Genomic DNA, 9335 nt, shown 5'->3' with positions numbered 1-9335 from the left:
AAATAAATAAATAAATAAATAAATAAATAAATAAATAAATAAATAAAATTAATTTAAAAAAATAAAATAAAGTCTTAAAAAATACATAAAAACAAGCCATCAAAAGATAAAACCATTTCTAAGGAATCTAACCACATCCTAGAAAAATGCTCAAGAACATGTATAGGAATACAAAAATGTCCAGCACCCAACAAAGTAAGATTATAAACATCTGGCATTCAATGAAAAATTAGCATACATGAAAAGAAGCAGGAAAATATACCCATAGTCAGGAGAAAATCGTCACTACTCAGAAATGAAGCAGATGATAGAATTAGTAGACAAGGATATTAATACATTTCTATATCCAAGAAGCTAGAGAAAACATTGAATATGTTAAGTAGAGATGTGGAAGATATAAACAAAAAATAGCCAAATTAACCTCTATAAATAAACTATAACATTTGAGGTAAAAAGTACACTGGATGAGATTAGTGGCAGATTAGACATGGTAAAAGAAAAGATTAGTGAACTTGAAGACATAGCAATAGAAATTATTAAAATAAAATCCACAGAGAGGAAAGACTGGAAACAAAAGATCAGTGAGCTGTGGGACAATTTCAAGTGGCCTGATGTGCATAATTGGACTACATTTAAATGGGATAGACAGAAAAATATTTGAAAAATAATAACAAACATTTCCAAATTTGACTAAAACTATAAATCCACAGACACACACACCTCCAAAAAACTGAACAAACCTCACACACAAGAAATACAAAGGGAACTACACCATGGCATATCACAGTCAAATTGCTTAAAGTGAGTGATAAAGAGAAAAATCTTAAAAGCAGTCAGAGAAATGAGATACATTATTTACAGAGGAACAATGGTAAGAATAAAAGCAGATTTCTCCTCAGAAATAATGTAAGCTAGGAGACAGAGGAGCAAAATCTTTAAAGTTCTGACATTTAAAAAAAAAACCATCAATCTAGAATGTTTACATGTAAAAATCAATGTACATTTAATGACTAAAAAAAGAAAGACCATATGATCATCTCAATACATGCAGTAAAAGCATTTGACTAACCCAATGTCCTTTCCTAATTAAACAAACAAACAAACAAACAAAACACTTCAGCAAACTAGTGTTGAGAGGTAGGAGGGGAGATAAAGAGCCATAAAAAACTTTTAGAGGTGATGAATATGCTCATTACCTTGACTGTGGTAATGGCTTCGGTGTACACAAATGTCAAAACTTACGAAACTGTCCACTTTAAATGTGTGCAGTCTGTTACATGTCACCTATGCTTAATAAAGCTGTTTTTTTTAATGACCACAAATTCTTTGCCACTCTTTCCCCTGAGAGGTGAGGTCTGTATCGCTTCCCCTTGAATCTCAGTGATTTCTTCCCCCAAAAAATATATAGCAGAAGTGAAACTGTGGAGGTGCCAAGGTTGGGTCCTAAAGAGAGACACAAGTCCCATCTTGTTCAGTAGAACAAGCATGTGGGAGTTCCAAAGTTGTTAGGTAAGAAATTCAGTTAGCCTGGAGCTTCTGTGCTATGAGGAAGTCCAAGCCACATGGAGAAATCATGTGTAGATGCTCCATTCCACAGTTCCAGCTGAGCTGTTCACACGACAGCCATGTGAGTAAAGGAGTCCACAGATGCTATCAGACTTCAAGTTTTCCCAGATAAACTCCAATTTAACAGGTACAGATTATATCTACTATTCCCTGTTGAATTCCTGACCCAAAGAATCCATAAGCATAAAAACATATTGTTTTATTTTATTTTATTTAAAGATTTTACCCATTTACCTGAGAGAGAGAGACTGAGACAGAGAGCAGGGTGAGGAGCAGAGAGGGAGGGAGAGAGAGGGAAACAATCTCCAGCAGAGACCCCGCAGAGCAGAGAGCCAGAGGCAGGGCTCCATCCCAGGACCCTGAGATCACCACCCAAGCAAAGCAAGAGTCTGACGCTCAAGACCGAGCCACCCAAGTGCCCCCAAACATATTGTTTTATACCATTAAGTTTGGCAGTGTTACCCAGCAACAATAACTGTCAAGTGGTAACTATTAAAATAAAAGGCAGCAAGCATATGGAGGTTCTAGGGGCCCCTGGGTGGCTCAGTCATTCAGCGTCTGCCTTCGGCTCAGGTCATGATCCTGGGGTCCTGGGATCAAGCCCCACATCGGGCTCCATGCTCGGCCGGGAGCCTGCTTCTCCCTCTCCCACTGCCCCTGCTTGTGTTCCCGCTCTCACTATCTCTCTCTCTGTCAAATAAATCAATAAAAAATCTTAAAAATATATATATGGAGGTTCTAGTTAGTGCAATAAGTAATTAAAAGGTATAGCTAAGGATGGAAAGTAATTAAGTAATACTGCCATTATTCACAGATGACATGCCTGAATATATAGAAAATTCTATAGATTAGAATTAATATGTGAGTTTCACAATGTCATTGAGTCCAAGATTAATACATAAAAGCTGATTGTATTTTCATATATCTGCAAAAATTAGAAAAGTATATCCAAAGTGATATAATTCACAATAGTATCAACGACATCAAATACCTAGCAAAAATTCTAATGAAAGATGTACAAAACCTATCTCAGAAAAATATAAAACACTATTATAAGTTAAAGAAGACCTTAATAAAGAAGATATACATCACATTTATGACTTGAAAGCCTCAATATAGTAATGATGTCAAATCACCCAGAACTGATCTACAGAATCAATGCTATACCAATCAAAATCCGAATCGCTATTTTTGTGTAAACAGACAAGCTGATTCTCACACTTACAAGGAAGTGCCAAGGGCCAATAATAACCAAAATAAATTTAAGAGACTAACACTCCTGGATATCAAGACTTACCCACAAAGCTAAACTGGCTTGGGCACAAGGGTAAACGAACCATGGAACAAAGCAGTGAAGTATTAAAACAACATATACCCAGACTCTTGATTTGTGCAAAAGTTTGCACTACAAATCAGTGGCAGAAAGGACCATCTTTTAAATAAATCCTTCTGAATCAGAACTGTCCGGGTTTAGCAGTTGGTGAAAGTAAGGCTGCATGGCTAAGCGTCTTGTCCAGAGCCCAGAATCCGGCTAGGAGGATGCCACACCCCCCTCCTCCCCCCGTGCTGTGGTCCCTAAACCGGAAGGAACAATCATGAGCTCAGTCAGCATTTGGACCCAGGACCTCTATCCCCCACACGAGAGTCATGCCTCTGGCTCAGCGCGGTCCATTATTGCAGGCCACAAATAGGAGCCGCATCTTCCAATTAAAATCTTCTCGTAGCACATTAAAAAATAATAACAATAAGTGAAAAGAAACAGGTAAAATTAATGGTAATAATATATTTTATATAACCCAGTATATCCAAAATATCATTTCAACACGTAGTAAGATAGCTTACTTTTCTGGGAACACGTCTTCAAAACCCGACGTGCATTTTACACTTAGAGCAGCACATCTCAGCCGGGAGGGCGGGAGGAAACAGGTGTCCAGCGCGGGGAACGCCGTCGGGGACACAGAGCGGAGAGGAGCTGGGCGCGGGCTGGCATGCTCCTGCGGCACACGCAGGCGGGCTGAGCGCGAAGTTAACTGCGGCTCCTCCGTACCCGAAGGGGCCAGCCTGTACCCCGAAGCCCCGCCGCTCCCCACAAAACAGCCCGTACGCAGCAAGCGGTCTGTCCCCGTCTGGTCCCCAGGATGGGCTCGAAGCGGAGCGCAATACGCCAGGTGGCATGAGAGCCCATCCTGAACCCGATGTTCCCGTGTAAAATAATAGTAGAGAGCCGGGATGCATGCCCTGGGCTCGTCCGGGATTTGAACCCGGGACCTCTCGCACCCGAAGCGAGAATCATACCCCTAGACCAACGAGCCTCGCACACGACAGCATCTACTAACGCTTCCCCCACAACTGTTTGTATCGCGCGTGGCCCCGGTTCATTCCGGGGTATGCTGAGCGGCTCCTGGGAGCCAGGCGTGGGGCTGAGCGCTGGGGTGACCGTGGGGAGACCCCGTGGACCTAGGTGGGCAGAGGCAGACCAGCCCAGGCCCAGGATGATGGATTCCCGGAGCCGGATCGATTCCTGCCCCCAGCTGAGTGGGGAGCATATTGTAGGGGAGGGGAAGACGAGGGGCTTGGATGAACCGGAGGCCCCGAGCTGAAAGAGCACTCGCTCTGCAGGGGATCCGGAGGCTTCAGGCGGTGCGGGCTCTGGGGACTGTGGATGGTGGCTGGGGAGCAGACCAGAGGAAGGCGACTGGCATCAAGTAGGTGTGTGCCCTCGAATCTCTTGAGGAGGAAAGGGGAAGGAAGAGATGATGGTTCCATGTTATGCGCCCAGCTCCAGGGCTGCCAGTCTGGGCGCAGGGGAAGGAAGTGCCCGCCCGTAGCGGGTTCTGGTTCTCCCTTATTGATCCCCAAGCCCCAGGGGGTTGGTGACGACCCCCTTGGGAGCCTTCCGCAGTTCTGAGCAAATTGTTTCCGTGGGAAAGGCAAGTCAAGGCAGGGTAAACAGTTTAGGATTGGCTAGATTGAATAATTTGGTGGGATATGGGACATAGTGGCTGTCCCTAGTTGTCTGGTGTCTGACCCTGGGTGATTTAGGGCAGGGGAAATACAGGTTGGTGTGTCAGGTAAGGAGGTAGGTGTGGGCATATGGACTCAGAATTGGTTGGTTTGCATCTGAAAGGCCTATTAGCAGGCAAATTGTTTACTATCTCTAGGAATTAGCTAGCTGGGGAGCAGGGGCAGTCTCCTCAGCTAGCAAGTCCCCCCCCCCCCAAGATGTCAAATCATAGAATACAGAAAATAAAAACCAGTGTGATAATACAGGTGTGAATTGCATCAAGTGTTTTTACAAACATTTATCAAGATCATGTGACTTTTCTTTTTCAGTCCATCAGTATGATTGACTACTTTGACAGACTTTCTTGAACATAAAACCAACCTTGCATTCCTGGAATAAATCCAGCTCACCCTTATTTTACTGCTCCAATCTTTTTAAAAGAAGTGAGGACAATCATGCTGGGGAAGCGATGGACCTTTCTCCCTGGGAAATGCCCAGGCTGGCTAATTTGAGCCGGAAGAGGGTGCATTGGCCCCCAGCTCAACCCGCTCTGTAACTCTCAGAGGCCAAGGACACAAGTGACCCCCAGTTCCATTCCCCAGGTGCTCCCGTGACACAGGGTCACGTGACTTTGCTCCTTGGTGACTTACAGGTAGACCCTACACTATCAGGAGCTGTCACACAAAGGAAACTATTTGCAGCAAATAAGGAGATTATGGGGAATAATTTCTTAAGCCGTGACTCCCCAAGTGGGGGTGGGTGGGTTTCTTTTATTTAGGGTTAGGATGAATATTCAGAAAGAGGAGTTTTGTTCCCGCGTGTAGGCATGTAGAGGAGGACAGGCATAAGGTTGTGTAGGTGTACTTAGAAAACATGTCTATACTGTGTCCTATGTTATGCTAATGAAGCTTGTGCTCCTCCTGGGAGGGGGGAGAGTGTCACATTATAATGAGGTAAAGGTCACTGCCATATACTCCATGGTCCATCTGCATAGGTGTGAGTCAGTAATGGAGCTCAAACTGGTCTAGGCTGGCCGGAGCTCCTGGCTGTCACTGGGAGTCTTGCTGGTAACAGTTTTAACGTCATTAATCCTTTGGGGCACAGTTTCACAAACTGACTAGAGGCTTTCCATCAGGATGTGGGGCTGGTGCAGTACCCATAGCCAGTTGTCCCAGCCTCCGGCCCTCCCTCCTCTGTCTCTGCACCTCCACCCCTGCCTCTCCTGGGAGATGGACCCAGATCCACTCTAAAGCCCCTGAGATCTAGGTTTGAATCCTGCTCCAAGGTCATACCTTGGCTGGTTAGGGCTCCATCAGGTATTTTAGAGGACTGAGGATGCCACCTGGATGGCTGTGAGACAGAGAAACTAAAGGAACCCCATGAAAAACCACTTTTTTCACTCCTTTTCCTGTTTCTATTCTCGATAGGACCTACACCTCTGCCTTACACACACCTTATAAGACAGATAATGTATGTTCTCCTTGTAAAGGTAAGGAGTTAATTATTTCTTTGGAGTCTTCCAGCACAACAGATAACATCTAAGGAGTGAAACTGTGCCCCAAGGGGAGTCGTCATGAATGTTTTCCAAGACCACTGACTCATCAAGACCCCCGGCTTCAGGGCATAAGCGATTTACGGGGAACCTTTCAACACCCCTCTGTGTTCCTGGATGCCTGAGAAGACACGTGCATGGAACCACCTCAATAAAACCCTAGGCCCCAAGCAAAGACAAGACTCACTCTTCTTTCCCTTCTGTCTACCAGACATTCTGTCCATACCTACTCTATGTCTTCAACAAACTCTGCTCTCACTTCCTCTCTGCTCACGTTTGGTTTCTATGCTGCATGAAGCCAAGGACCCTCTTGGCTGGTCCTGTGAGACCCCCTCTGGGTCCAACCTGCATCAGCTGCATTCATGCACATGGAAACATCTGGCTCTCCACAGCCCAGGTGCTATGGCAAGGACCACCACCCAACAGCAAGGAGGTTATGATGAAGCTCCACTTTGGCTTCTAGAGCCCTGATCTTTCTGTCAAAGGCAGCAGATCAAGAGTTCAGTGCTCTGCCCCCTGAGTTAGCTGGGGACTGGAGCAGATTGGAGATGTTCTCTCCATGTTGACCCAGCTTCAGGTGAATGGAGCCCTTTTCCCTTCTCTGAACTTCCCAGCTGCCCAGCCACCTTGGACACCTGCCACCCTAGGACTGGGTCTCTTGGGATGGGGGAGGAAGTTTTGAAACTTGTGCTATGGAAGGGCTCCAGGTTTCTTCTCAGAGTCTAGGGATGATCAGACAGACCCTCACAGGTGCAAAAAATCCGGTTGCCCCTGCCTGTGAATTCTGTTATATGACCCTGAGCATGAGGGTTGGTGTGTCCCCCATGCTTCCATAGCTCCAGCCCCTCCCCTTCTCTCCATCCCATCCCCACCACCTGGGAAAAACCAAAGCCCTGCCCCTGATCCCAGCTGGGAAAGATTGCATTGGGACCTGGCAAGCTGTCCTTGGTCTGTGATTGAAACTCAAGGTAATTTTTACAGGACTGAATTCCTTGCACTTGTGAGGGAACTGGGGAGAGGGGAGAATTGCAGTCTGTGCATCTCTAATGAACTCAAAGCCCAGAACCAGGAGGCAAGGGATTTCACTCCTTTATATTTAATTCACATCTGCACCCACTCTGGGAAGATCCAAGGAGTCAGATCCAAGGACCACATCCACTCCAGGGGACCAGGCAATTGGGCAGTCCTAGTCTCCTCAAAATAGGAAATATGCTCACCCATGGGGGGGGGGGCGGCGGCAGTAGAGGGCATGTGAGTGTGCTGTGTGAGAACCCTGAATTGCAGGAATGACTCCCCAGAGCTATGCTACTCCTGCTGAGCATCCATGGACTAGAAACACACTAAAATCCCATAATACAAAAGCAACTCAGGTCCACAATCTGTGTGGAAGGGACTAGATTCAGACCCCTTCCTGAGCAACTCGAATGCATCACCTTCTCCTGGTCCCAGGCTATGGGTCTTCCCTGGCAGCTGCAGGTCCAGAACAGGGATTTGGTCTTTGGGTCCCCCCGGAATTAGGCCCTGATATCTGAGTTGTGCTAACTGCTTGCCTTAAGGTTAAGGCCTGAGCACCTGAAAACATTAATTCTATTCACCTGGGCTTGTAAAAAGCTATGCGCCCAACGTGGGGCTTGAACCCATGACCCTGAGATTAAGGGTCTCATGCTCTACCGACTGAGCTAGTCGGGCACAGTACCTTTTTTCTCCTTCAAAGGGAAAGGTGGGCAGTGCTGGGGCAAGAAGCCCTCTCTCCCACTGAATTTCCCCATGATCAGTACTGTTTCCAATAGGATTCCCCCTGCCTGAAACCGTCTGAGAACCTCAGGATTGAAAGCTGTGAGGGAGTGGGACCACCTGGCCTGAAATTCTGGGACATGGGCATGAAAGGGGGCACGCTGACCCAGAGGGACAACAGAAGGAGGTCCAGGGGCCTGGCAGCACTGGGAAGCCAGTTCCTGGGTGGCACCGAGTCCCCGAAACCCCACGATCCCTTTGTCCAGGATCCCGCACGCTGGCGAGGGCCGTGCTAAAGCGCCTTCTTCCCTCCCAGCTCTGGGATGGAACCAAGGCTTCCCCACAACCGTCCCACCCCTCAGGTGGGACTCGAGAAGCTCTGCACCCTCTCGCAGACTGGGAGGACAGGGTAGTGGAGGTCAAGGTCACTAGAGGTAAGTGGAACAAGGTGCCCTTCTCTGTAGTGGTCCCTAGAGTATGAGTCCCCCTGGGCCTCTGGGTCCAAATCCAGGAGGAGTCTTACTTTCAAACTCTCAACGTCTCCTCCCCCTATCCCCATTCCGCATACCCTCCACCCCACCCCACGCCTGGCTTTGGGGCGGACAGTGGGGTGTGAACCAGGAAGACCCAGAGGACCTGCTGCAGGGGAGGCCCCCAGTGCCCCGGGGCGGGGGGGGGGGGTCACTGCGCAAGCCACCTCTTCCTTTCCAGTCGGTTTCCAGAAGACTGCCCATCCATGAGGGAGAACAAGCACGGCGCCTCGAGGCCCCACACAACCATCCAGCCAGGGATGCCACTGCGGGGGGAGGGTTGCCGGACTGTGCCCAGCGCCGGGACAAAGAAAGGGATTTCGGGGGACCCAGAGCCGCGCAGGGGCTTTGGGGGCTGAGCCCACAAGAGGACGGGCTTGGCCGAAGCCAGGAGCCTCTGAGTCTGCCCCGGACCCTAGTCCCCCTTTCTGTGAGCGGAGGAGACACGGCTTTGGCGTGAGGCTCACAGCCGGGGCTTCCCCGATGGGAGGGCAGGACCGCCCTAGTCTCCGGTTTGAGTCCCCCAGGGAACCTCCACGCGGTCCTGGAGCACCCCCCCCCCCCGCCCCCAGCTCCAAGGCGGCCCAAGTTCCTGAGCCTCGGCCCTGGAGGGAGGTCCTGGTGACAGAGGCTCTGGAGATAACTGATCCTTGGGACTCTGGGCCTGGCAGTATGGACCTAGCTCTTTTCTGGAAGGTGAGCCAAATCCTCCCACCACCAGGTGGGCATCTGACACATTGCTGCCCCTGGGCCAGGGGAAAGCAAGTGGACAGAATCAAAAAGAGAGAATGGGGTCAGTTTGGATCTTTGGTCTAGGGGTAAGTTACTCACTTGGGGTGCAAGAGGTCCCGGGTTCAAATCCTGGATGAGCCCTTCTTTTTCTTTTCCAGATGGTCAGGTTGTTGCCCCCTAAGGGGGCCAAAGTCCACCCAAGGCCAGGAAGGAACAG

At 48.4% G+C, this 9335-nt stretch overlaps 2 non-coding genes across 2 annotated transcripts; both read right to left on the bottom strand.

The window, feature by feature from the left end:
- Nucleotides 1-3806: 3806 nt before the first annotated feature.
- TRNAP-CGG lies at nt 3807-3878 on the bottom strand. Its single transcript has one exon. It is a non-coding gene; the product is annotated as a tRNA-Pro (tRNA).
- A 3860-nt stretch (nt 3879-7738) lies between these two features.
- On the bottom strand, nt 7739-7811 carry TRNAK-CUU. Its single transcript has one exon. It is a non-coding gene; the product is annotated as a tRNA-Lys (tRNA).
- Nucleotides 7812-9335: the final 1524 nt, after the last annotated feature.

Source organism: Mirounga leonina, unplaced genomic scaffold (genome assembly GCF_011800145.1).
Source record: "Mirounga leonina isolate KUSES-001 unplaced genomic scaffold, KU_Mleo_1.0 Mir_175, whole genome shotgun sequence".
In the NCBI taxonomy this organism is placed as follows: Eukaryota; Metazoa; Chordata; class Mammalia; order Carnivora; family Phocidae; genus Mirounga; species Mirounga leonina.
This window is presented reverse-complemented; position numbering and strand designations above follow the sequence as displayed.